At 38.2% G+C, this 12,161-nt stretch overlaps 1 long non-coding RNA gene across 1 annotated transcript in view; it reads right to left on the bottom strand.

Annotated features, from left to right (window-relative positions):
• Positions 1 to 10,203: 10,203 nt before the first annotated feature.
• The window catches only part of LOC144019741 (uncharacterized), a 119,288-nt gene continuing 117,330 nt past the window's right edge, over positions 10,204 to 12,161 (bottom strand). The window contains exons 4-5 of the long non-coding RNA XR_013283758.1: positions 11,320 to 11,498; positions 10,204 to 10,410 (exon numbers count right to left, since the gene is read on the bottom strand). This is a non-coding gene — a long non-coding RNA (uncharacterized LOC144019741). The remainder of the gene's footprint in view (positions 10,411 to 11,319; positions 11,499 to 12,161) is intronic.

Here is a 12,161-nt window from a genome sequence, read left to right as displayed (position 1 = left end):
TAAGAAAAAAAATTGCCACTAGGTGGCGCTATCAGTTAGATGAAATGTAAGTTAGTAGATGTCTTTAGAGCTGGACTCTCATCAAATGTGTGAAATTTTGAGAAGATAGGATCATCTCGGTCAAGTTAATGCAGCTTTTATTGTCACGAAAAATCTTCAGACTTTGCGTCACCGTAGCGGCCACGCCCTTTGGCGAAAAGTTACAATATTCGGTGTGGGGCATCATCAACATCTTAAGGCTTTTCTGACCAATTTTCAACTGGATCCCTTCAACGAGCTCAGCACAGTAGCTAAAAACGTAAAGTATGACATTTATTGTAACCACTAGGTGGCGCTATATGTATAACTGAATTTTATCATATAGATGTTTTCAGGCCGTGACTATTACGTTGCCTGAGAAGTTTGAGATTTTTTGGAGCTTGTACATGGGAGTTATTCAGCATTTGCTCTTTCTGGACAAATGAAATTTTAAAGGCAATATTTGATGCCCCGCCCCCGTCATATAGTATTTCGAAAAGGCAAGACTTTTTGCCCAGCTGTTCTCTTAGGTCTTGAGATGATAAATACCAAGTTTGAAGTCAATGGGATGAAAAATGTTTGCATAGGGGGAAAAAGCATGACCACAGTGAATGTGCCAAAATAGGCCAAAATTGGACATTAAAAAATTCATAGCTCACTTCCTGTACATTTTAGCTACATGGTCCCAATATACTTTTTTGTGCGTCTCGGGGTGCTACACGTGCCTGCCAATTTACGTTGCTCTAGCTCAAACGTGCCGGGCTTGGTTTTTATTTTTCTATGCTAGGGGGCGCTATAGAGTCACGTTGTTATAACGACTTCATAATATCAAATTTTTCGCCGGACCTGAGGAGTGTGCAAAGTTCGGTGAGTTTTCGTGAATATTTAGGTACCCAAAATCGCGATTGTTTGCGGAGAATAAAGAAGAAGAAGAAGAAGAAGAAGAAGAATAACTAGAGCTGCGAGCAGCTATAAAGGGCCCTCGCAGCCCAGGCCACGTTGGGGTACTTGCACGTTGGGGTACTTGCACGTTAGGGTACTGGCACGTTGGGGTACTGGCATATTGGAAGCAAAATTTCTTTGAAAATGGCATAATAAACGTTTACATGTAGAATATTTTTTTTGCCAGTGTGTGTCAAGCTCAACGGGTTTTGGTGATTGTTAAGACCTGCAAAAATCAGCGTCCTTATTTATTTTTAGGCAACGAGTTGCCCTGATTGGTATTTTTTGTAAAAGTGTATATATACATCATCGCTCGTTGTACTCATTGCACAATGTTACTTTTATTGTCCAAAGGGGCAATCAAAAATGAATAAAACAAAATGGAAACGTACATACGTTTGGATCGGTGTGAAGCCAGTTAACAATTTGAGTGGTGGAAACTAAAAGAATATTCATAAATGACTTAGTTATCACACTTAGAATGAGTTTACATTTTTTGTACAAAATACCGTATGTGTGTTTTTTTTTTTTATATATTATGCCTCAAGGGCTAGGTGGCGCTGTATTTATAACTGAATGTTGTCGTAGAGATACCTTCAGGCCTTGATTATAAGCATACATGTCAAGTGTGGGATTTTTTTTGGAGCATGTACCGTGGAGTTATTATGCATATCCTTCATTCACGATATTGCTTTTAATGTCCACAGAGGCTATCAAAAATAAATAAAAATATATATATGTTTGGATAAGTCTGATGCCAGTGAACATTTTGAGTGGTGGAAACTAAAAAAATATTCATAAATGACTTAGTTATCACACTTAGAATGAGTGTACATTTTTTGTACAAAATACCGTATGTGGGGTATTTTTTTTTCATGCCTCAAGGGCTAGGTGGCGCTGCATATATAACTGAATGTTGTCATAGAGATAACTTCAGGCCTTGACGATAAACATACATGTCAAGTTTGGGATTTTTTGGAGCATGTACCGGGGAGTTATCAAGCATATCCTTTTTCATTGTGAAACACAAATTTTGATGCCCCGCCCTCATCATATAGTATTTCGAAAGGTCAAGATTTTTCCCCCTGTCGTTGGCTCAGGACTTGACATGGTCCAGGTCAAGTCTTAACTCAGTCAGATGAAACGTGTAGGAGAAGTGGGCAAAAGTCTGCCCCCTGTGAATGTGCAAAAATTGTCAAAAATGGGACATTCAAAAATTCGTAGCTCACTTCCTGTTCATTTTAGCATATGGGTCCAAGAGACTTTTTTGTAGGTCTTGGGCTCCCTCATACACCTAAAAATATTCGTCATTCTTGCTTAAACGTACAACCGGGGCTGCTTCGTTAAAAATTTCTAGGGGGCGCTATTGAGTCATTTTTGTAAAAATAGCACAATCAACAATAAAATATTTCTCATTTTACCAGGCCAGATGTGTGTGCCAAGTTTCATGAGTTTCTGTGCATGTTTAGACCCTCAAAACTGGCGTTATTTTCTTGCCGAACAGCGCTTAGCCACACCCACAGCAATTCGCGAAAACTCACAAACTTCGTGTTGTGACATCATGAAGGCCGAAACCCTCATCTGAGCAAATATGAGGTAGGTCCAGTTAACGTGTTTGGAGAAAAACGTAGAAGAAAATTCGTAAGAAAAGAAATTGCCACTAGGTGGCGCTATCAGTTAGATGAAATATAAGTCAGTAGATGTCTTTAGGGCTGGACTCTCATCAAATGTGTGAAATTTTGAGAAGATAGGATCATCTCGGTCAAGTTAATGCAGCTTTTATTTTCACGAAAAATCTTCAGACTTTGCGTCACCGTAGCGGCCACGCCCTTTGGCGAAAAGTTACAATATTCGGTGTGGGGCATGATCAACGTCTTAAGGCTTTTCTGACCAATTTTCAAATGGATCCCTTCAACAAGCTCAGCACAGTAGCTAAAAACGTAAAGTATGACATTTATTGTAACCACTAGGTGGCGCTATATGTATAACTGAATTTTATCATATAGATGTTTTCAGGCCGTGACTATTACGTTGCCTGAGAAGTTTGAGATTTTTTGGAGCTTGAACATGGGAGTTATTAAGCATTTGCTCTTTCTGGACAAATGAAATTTTAAAGGCAATATTTGATGCCCCGCCCCCGTCATATAGTATTTCAAAAAGGCAAGATGTTTTGCCCAGTTGTTCTCTCAGGTCTTGAGATGATAAATGCCAAGTTTGAAGTCAATTGGATGAAAAATGTTTGCAAAGGGGGAAAAAGCATGACCACAGTGAATGTGCCAAAATAGGCCAAAATTGGACATTAAAAAATTCATAGCTCACTTCCTGTACATTTTAGCTACATGGTCCCAATAGACTTTTTTGTGCGTCTCGGGGTGCTACACGTCCCTGCCAATTTTTGTTGCTCTAGCTCAAACGTGCCGGGCTTGGTTTTTATTTTTCTACGCTAGGGGGCGCTATCGAGTCGCATTGTTATGACGACTTAATAATATCAAATTTTTCGCCGGGCCTGAGGAGTGTGCAAAGTTCGGTGAGTTTTCATGAATGTTTAGGTACCCAAAATCGCGATCGTTTGCGGAGAATAAAGAAGAAGAAGAATAATAATAACTAGAGCTGCGAGCAGCTATAAAGGGCCCTCGCAGCCCGGGCCATGTTGGGGTCCTTGCACGTTGGGGTACTTGCACGTTGGGGTACTGGCACGTTGGGGTACTGGCATATTGGAAGCAAAATTTCTTTGAAAATGGCATAATAAACGTTTACATGTAGAATATTTTTTTGCCAGTGTGTGTGTCAAGCTCAACGGGTTTTGGTGATTGTTAAGACCTGCAAAAATCAGCGTCCTTTTTTATTTTTAGGCAATGAGTTGCCCTGATTGGTATTTTTTTGTAAAAGTGTATATACACATCATCGCTCGTTGTACTCATTGCACAATGTTACTTTTATTGTCCAAAGGGGCAATCAAAAATGAATAAAACAAAATGGAAACATACATACGTTTGGATCGGTGTGAAGCCAGTGAACAATTTGAGTGGTGGAAACTAAAAGAATATTCATAAATGACTTAGTTATCACACTTAGAATGAGTGTACATTTTTTTGTACAAGATACCGTATGTGGGGTATTTTTTTTTTTTTTATATATAAGCCTCAAGGGCTAGGTGGCGCTGTATTTATAACTGAATGTTGTCATAGAGATACCTTCAGGCCTTGATTATAAGCATACATGTCAAGTGTGGGATTTTTTTTTGGAGCATGTACCGTGGAGTTATTAAGCATATCCTTCATTCACGATATTGCTTTTAATGTCCATAGAGGCTATCAAAAATAAATAAAAATATATATATGTTTGGATAAGTCTGATGCCAGTGAACATTTTGAGTGGTGGAAACTAAAAGAATATTCATAAATGACTTAGTTATCACACTTAGAATGAGTTTACATTTTTTGTACAAAATACCGGATGTGGGGTATTTTTTTTTCATGCCTCAAGGGCTAGGTGGCGCTGCATATATAACTGAATGTTGTCATAGAGATAGCTTCAGGCCTTGACGATAAACATACATGTCAAGTTTGGGATTTTTTGGAGCATGTACCGGGGAGTTATCAAGCATATCCTTTTTCAGTGCGAAACACAAATTTTTATGCCCCGCCTTCATCATATAGTATTTCGAAAAGTCAAGATTTTTCCCCCTGTCGTTGGCTCAGGTCTTGACATGGTCCAGGTCAAGTCTTAACTCAGTCAGATGAAACGTGTAGGAGAAGTGGGCAAAAGTCTGCCCCCTGTGAATGTGCAAAAATTGTCAAAAATGGGACATTCAAAAATTCATAGCTCACTTCCTGTTCATTTTAGCATATGGGTCCAAGAGACTTTTTTGTAGGTCTTGGGCTCCCTCATACACCTAAAAATATTCGTCGTTCTTGCTTAAACGTACAACCGGGGCTGCTTCGTTAAAAACTTCTAGGGGGCGCTATTGAGTCATTTTTGTAAAAATAGCACAATCAACAATAAAATATTGCTCATTTTACCAGGCCAGATGTGTGTGCCAAGTTTCATGAGTTTCTGTGCATGTTTAGACCCTCAAAACTGGCGTTGTTTTCTTGGCGAACAGCGCTTAGCCACACCCACAGCAATTCGCGAAAACTCACAAACTTCGTGTTGTGACATCATGAAGGCCGAAACCCTCATCTGAGCAAATATGAGGTAGGTCCAGTTAACGTGTTTGGAGAAAAACGTAGAAGAAAATTCGTAAGAAAAAAAATTGCCACTAGGTGGCGCTATCAGTTAGATGAAATATAAGTCAGTAGATGTCTTTAGGGCTGGACTCTCATCAAATGTGTGAAATTTTGAGAAGATAGGATCATCTCGGTCAAGTTAATGCAGCTTTTATTTTCACGAAAAATCTTCAGACTTTGCGTCACCGTAGCGGCCACGCCCTTTGGCGAAAAGTTACAATATTCGGTGTGGAGCATGATCAACATCTTAAGGCTTTTCTGACCAATTTTCAAATGGATCCCTTCAACAACCTCAGCACAGTAGCTAAAAACGTAAAGTATGACATTTATTGTAACCACTAGGTGGCGCTATATGTATAACTGAATTTTATCATATAGATGTTTTCAGGCCGTGACTATTACGTTGCCTGAGAAGTTTGAGATTTTTTGGAGCTTGAACATGGGAGTTATTAAGCATTTGCTCTTTCTGGACAAATGAAATTTTAAAGGCAATATTTGATGCCCCGCCCCCGTCATATAGTATTTCAAAAAGGCAAGATGTTTTGCCCAGTTGTTCTCTCAGGTCTTGAGATGATAAATGCCAAGTTTGAAGTCAATTGGATGAAAAATGTTTGCAAAGGGGGAAAAAGCATGACCACAGTGAATGTGCCAAAATAGGCCAAAATTGGACATTAAAAAATTCATAGCTCACTTCCTGTACATTTTAGCTACATGGTCCCAATAGACTTTTTTGTGCGTCTCCGGGTGCTACACGTGCCTGCCAATTTTCGTTGCTCTAGCTCAAACGTGCCGGGCTTGGTTTTTATTTTTCTACGCTAGGGGGCGCTATAGAGTCGCGTTGTTATGACGACTTCATAATATCAAATTTTTCGCCGGGCCTGAGGAGTGTGCAAAGTTCGGTGAGTTTTCGTGAATGTTCAGGTACCCAAAATCGGGATCGTTTGCGGAGAATAAAGAAGAAGAAGAATAATAATAATAATAATAATAATAATAATAATTTTTACAAAAACAATAGGGACCTCGCAGCGGTCGCTGCTCGGGCCCTAACTAGAGCTGCGAGCAGCTATAAAGGGCCCTCGCAGCCCGGGCCAAGTTGGAGTCCTTGCACGTTGGGGTACTTGCACGTTAGGGTACTGGCACGTTGGGGTACTGGCATATTGGAAGCAAAATTTCTTTGAAAATGGCATAATAAACGTTTACATGTAGAATATTTTTTTTGCCAGTGTGTGTCAAGCTCAACGGGTTTTGGTGATTGTTAAGACCTGCAAAAATCAGCGTCCTTTTTTATTTTTAGGCAATGAGTTGCCCTGATTGGTATTTTTTGTAAAAGTGTATATATACATCATCGCTCGTTGTACTCATTGCACAATGTTACTTTTATTGTCCAAAGGGGCAATCAAAAATTAATAAAACAAAATGGAAACGTACATACGTTTGGATCGGTGTGAAGCCAGTGAACAATTTGAGTGGTGGAAACTAAAAGAATATTCAGAAATGACTTAGTCATCACACTTAGAATGAGTTTACATTTTTTTGTACAAAATACCGTATGTGGTTTTTTTTTTTTATATAAGCCTCAAGGGCTAGGTGGCGCTGTATTTATAACTGAATGTTGTCATAGAGATACCTTCAGGCCTTGATTATAAGCATACATGTCAAGTGTGGGATTTTTTTTTGGAGCATGTACCGTGGAGTTATTAAGCATATCCTTCATTCACGATATTGCTTTTAATGTCCATAGAGGCTATCAAAAATAAATAAAAATATATATATGTTTGGATAAGTCTGATGCCAGTGAACATTTTGAGTGGTGGAAACTAAAAAAATATTCATAAATGACTTAGTTATCACACTTAGAATGATTGTACATTTTTTGTACAAAATACCGTATGTGGGGTTTTTTTTTTTCATGCCTCAAGGGCTAGGTGGCGCTGCATTTATAACTGAATGTTGTCATAGAGATACCTTCAGGCCTTGATTATAAGCATACATGTCAAGTGTGGGATTTTTTTTGGAGCATGTACCGTGGAGTTATTAAGCATATCCTTCATTCACGATATTGCTTTTAATGTCCATAGAGGCTATCAAAAATAAATAAAAATATATATATGTTTGGATAAGTCTGATGCCAGTGAACATTTTGAGTGGTGGAAACTAAAAAAATATTCATAAATGACTTAGTTATCACACTTAGAATGATTGTACATTTTTTGTACAAAATACCGTATGTGGGGTATTTTTTTTTCATGCCTCAAGGGCTAGGTGGCGCTGCATATATAACTGAATGTTGTCATAGAGATAGCTTCAGGCCTTGACGATAAACATACATGTCAAGTTTGGGATTTTTTGGAGCATGTACCGGGGAGTTATTAAGCATATCCTTTTTCAGTGCGAAACACAAATTTTGATGCCCCGCCTTCATCATATAGTATTTCGAAAGGTCAAGATTTTTCCCCCTGTCGTTGGCTCAGGTCTTGACATGGTCCAGGTCAAGTCTTAACTCAGTCAGATGAAACGTGTAGGAGAAGTGGGCAAAAGTCTGCCCCCTATGAATGTGCAAAAATCGTCAAAAATGGGACATTCAAAGATTCGTAGCTCACTTCCTGTTAATTTTAGCATATGGGTACAAGAGACTTTTTTGTAGGTCTTGGGCTCCCTCATACACTTAAAAATATTCGGCGTTCTTGCTTAAACGTACAACCGGGGCTGCTTCGTTAAAAATTTCAAGGGGGCGCTATTGAGTCATTTTTGTAAAAATAGCACAATCAACAATAAAATATTGCTCATTTTACCAGGCCAGATGTGTGTGCCAAGTTTCAGGAGTTTCTGTGCATGTTTAGACCCTCAAAACTGGCGTTGTTTTCTTGGCGAACAGCGCTTAGCCACGCCCACAGCAATTCGCGAAAACTCACAAACTTCGTGTTGTGACATCATGAAGGCCGAAACCCTCATCTGAGCAAATATGAGGTAGGTCCAGTTAACGTGTTTGGAGAAAAACGTAGAAGAAAATTCGTAAGAAAAAAAATTGCCACTAGGTGGCGCTATCAGTTAGATGAAATGTAACTTAGTAGATGTCTTTAGAGCTGGACTCTCATCAAATGTGTGAAATTTTGAGAAGATAGGATCATCTCGGTCAAGTTAATGCAGCTTTTATTTTCACGAAAAATCTTCAGATTTTGCGTCACCGTAGCGGCCACGCCCTTTGACGAAAAGTTACAATATTCGGTGTGGGGCATGATCAACATCTTAAGGCTTTTCTGACCAATTTTCAAATGGATCCCTTCAACAAGCTCAGCACAGTAGCTAAAAATGTAAAGTATGACATTTATTGTAACCACTAGGTGGCGCTATATGTATAACTGAATTTTGTCATATAGATGTTTTCAGGCTGTGACTATTACGTTGCCTGAGAAGTTTGAGATTTTTTGGAGCTTGAACATGGGAGTTATTAAGCATTTGCTCTTTCTGGACAAATGAAATTTTAAAGGCAATATTTGATGCTCCGCCCCCGTCGTATAGTATTTCGAAAAGGCAAGATGTTTTGCCCAGCTGTTCTCTTAGGTCTTGAGATGATAAATGCCAAGTTTGAAGTCAATTGGATGAAAAATGTTTGCAAAGGGGGAAAAAGCATGACCACAGTGAATGTGCCAAAATAGGCCAAAATTGGACATTAAAAAATTCATAGCTCACTTCCTGTACATTTTAGCTACATGGTCCCAATAGACTTTTTTGTGCGTCTCGGGGTGCTACACGTGCCTGCCAATTTTCGTTGCTCTAGCTCAAACGTGTCGGGCTTGGTTTTTATTTTTCTACGCTAGGGGGCGCTATAGAGTCGCGTTGTTATAACGACTTCATAATATCAAATTTTTCGCCGGACCTGAGGAGTGTGCAAAGTTTGGTGAGTTTTCGTGAATATTTAGGTACCCAAAATCGCGATTGTTTGCGGAGAATAAAGAAGAATAATAATAATAATAATAATAATAATAATAATAATAATAATAATAATTTTTACAAAAACAATAGGGACCTCGCAGCGGTCGCTGCTCGGGCCCTAATAATAATAATAATAATAATAATAATAATAATAATAATAATAATTTTTACAAAAACAATAGGGACCTCGCAGCGGTCGCTGCTCGGGCCCTAATAATAATAATAATAATAATTTTTACAAAAACAATAGGGACCTCGCAGCGGTCGCTGCTCGGGCCCTAATAATAATAATTTTTACAAAAACAATAGGGACCTCGCAGCGGTCGCTGCTCGGGCCCTAATAATAATAATTTTTACAAAAACAATAGGGACCTCGCAGCGGTCGCTGCTCGGGCCCTAACTAGAGCTGCGAGCAGCTATAAAGGGCCCTCGCAACCCGGGCCACGTTGGGGTATATGCAAGTCGGGGGACTTGCACGTTGGGGTACTGTTAAATAGACAAGGACCATGGAAAATAGAAATGCATTTGCCGTGCCTTGTGTGTAAAAAGGTGCAGTAAAAGGCCAAAAATGATGCACAATTCCCAAAATAAATTCAAAAGTGTGGACTTTCTGATGTGTGTGCAAAGTTTCATGTAAAGTCGCTCGTTTGATATTCAAAACCAGCATCTGTTTATTTGAAAACATTGCATGCCACAGAGATGGTGTGTGATCAAATAAAAAGCTTTTTGATGACTCTTAATGTGGTGTCGCTGTGCAACACATATGTATTCATGACATAGTGAAGTATTGTGACAGTTTTTTAGGGTCCAGAAAACAGTAAATGTGTGACAGTTATTAAAAAAAATTTTTAGCTTTGAAGCAGGCTAACCAATGACATCATCTAAAGGGAAAAAAAGCACATGAGCAAGCATAGGTATAAGTAGAGGAGAAAAAGAGATGAAAGAAGTGCGAGAGATGGAACAGGAGAGGAATGCAGCTGTTTATGTATAGCTGTTGTAACAGGACAGATTAAATAACACTTTAACCTGGGGTTAACAGCGTCCTAGGACAGATAAACTCTTGAGTGTAAAAGTTTTCTGGGACAGATGAATCCCTTGGGGTCAAAGAGTTTGGGTTAGCACAGTTTGTCTTAGGATAATGTAACCTCCATGGATGAATTAGTCCTAGGACGCTTTGACCTGCGGGCTAAAACTTCAGGGGGGTTAACCTGTCCTGTTATATTGTGATCATCGTCTTCGTGCATGTCCTCAGTGGCTTCTTCTGTCTGTGTGGCAGCATTTGATACATCTGTAGAACATAAAATAATGAAGAATCATGTTCGATCTTTGAAGTGTGGTTGTCTTAGGTGTAGTTTACAGAACAGTCGTGTGCATATTTGTAGCATGGTAGTGTCTTAATACAAATGCATATTATGTAATGCACTGTATATGGATATTACAGACGTAATATTTGACGGTGATCTTATATTCATAGTTTTTGCCCGTTAATAAATAATATAGCTAGTAAGTAATAAGATACGCAAAAATGGTATAGTTGAATCCTCAGGGTCAAAAAGCAATGTTTTAGGATTGTGTGATGAAATGATGAATAAAAGTAAGGATACTACAGGTACATAAATGGTTATGTAAGTGTAAAATTTGGCATGGTGTGTCCAGATACATGCAGGATAAGTATAAAATATTATGGTGTGTGATTGATTTTTTCTTAGTAAAAATTAGTATTGTAAAGGTCAAGTCACAGTATGTCAAAAAAAAAAAAAATCTATTGTATAGAAACATCATAATCAGGGGCAAAGACATAAACATAATAATAGTAATTAATAATGATAAAATTTAAATACAATCTTTTCCATGAATATGTCAGTTATTTTGAGAAGATACAGAAAAAAAAGAACTTTGAAGTGTCTATCAGTGGATGAAAGAGGGCAAGATCACAGCATAGCTACATGATATCAGTCACATTTGAAAGTAATCAAGTGTAGTATGTATTCACATTATATACATTGAGAAATTGCGGCTCAATAATCAGTCAGTGTTTCAGTTAACAGTCCAATGTTACCTTCAAGATATTCCTAACAGAAAAAAAGGAACGTGCATTAACCAAATTTTTTAAAAATGTCCATTGTCAAACATGTCATTCATTATACACAATGTGTAGGATGGGGATGCTTGCTGTGTTAGTGTTTCTGTGTCTTACCATCACGGACAAATGCATCACATGCATCCTTTATATCCAATGCAGTCTGGAGTTCTTTCACAAGCTTGGTTTTGAAGTCGATCTGTTTTTCAAGTGCTCGATTGACTCGAGTCACATGGACTAGTTGGTTCATCATTTGGGAATGAAGATCAAGGCTGCGCTGGTATAAGTCGTTGCGACTGAAAGCATGATCAATATTGACAAGAAAACACAGGAATGTATGGATATAGATGTTGACAGATCAAAAAGCAATATTTTCTACATACTATCAGTTAGCATTACAAGTATTCATTGTAAGTAAAATAAATGCTGTTAATTGTGCATACTGTAATGACAAAGCATTCAATGAAAATCAGTCATGTTAGATTCCATGATTCTAAATAGCAGAGGTAACGTGTTGGTGCAAAACTTTGTGGTCATGTTGCATGTTACTCAATGGTTGTGTGTGTCAAAACGAGTTTATTTGAAAGAATATACAAATATATTCACACTGACATATATATTTATACAGTATAACAGTACCGCATGTATTGGTTTTAAGGAAAGAGTTGAAAAGCAGTCTTCAGAAAAATGCATAAGACGCACAAAGTACCATTTCACTACATGTAATAAGTTGTCAATTAGACGTGAATTAAGTGGTTAAGATAGTGGCTACTGTGCAAGTAAGCTTCAATTGTCTCTAAAAGGTTAGCGTATGTGTTCTACATGATATCAATGGCTAGACGTGCTCGTGGAGAAACATTACAAACAGAAAAACCCACTAAAGGTGCCTTTAACAAACCTGTCAATAAATGAGAACTTAATACATATATGTATGGCATACTGTATATGATTTAGAAAGT

The sequence above is a fragment of the Festucalex cinctus genome, chromosome 5 (genome assembly GCF_051991245.1).
Source record: "Festucalex cinctus isolate MCC-2025b chromosome 5, RoL_Fcin_1.0, whole genome shotgun sequence".
Lineage (NCBI taxonomy): Eukaryota > Metazoa > Chordata > Actinopteri > Syngnathiformes > Syngnathidae > Festucalex > Festucalex cinctus.
This window is presented reverse-complemented; position numbering and strand designations above follow the sequence as displayed.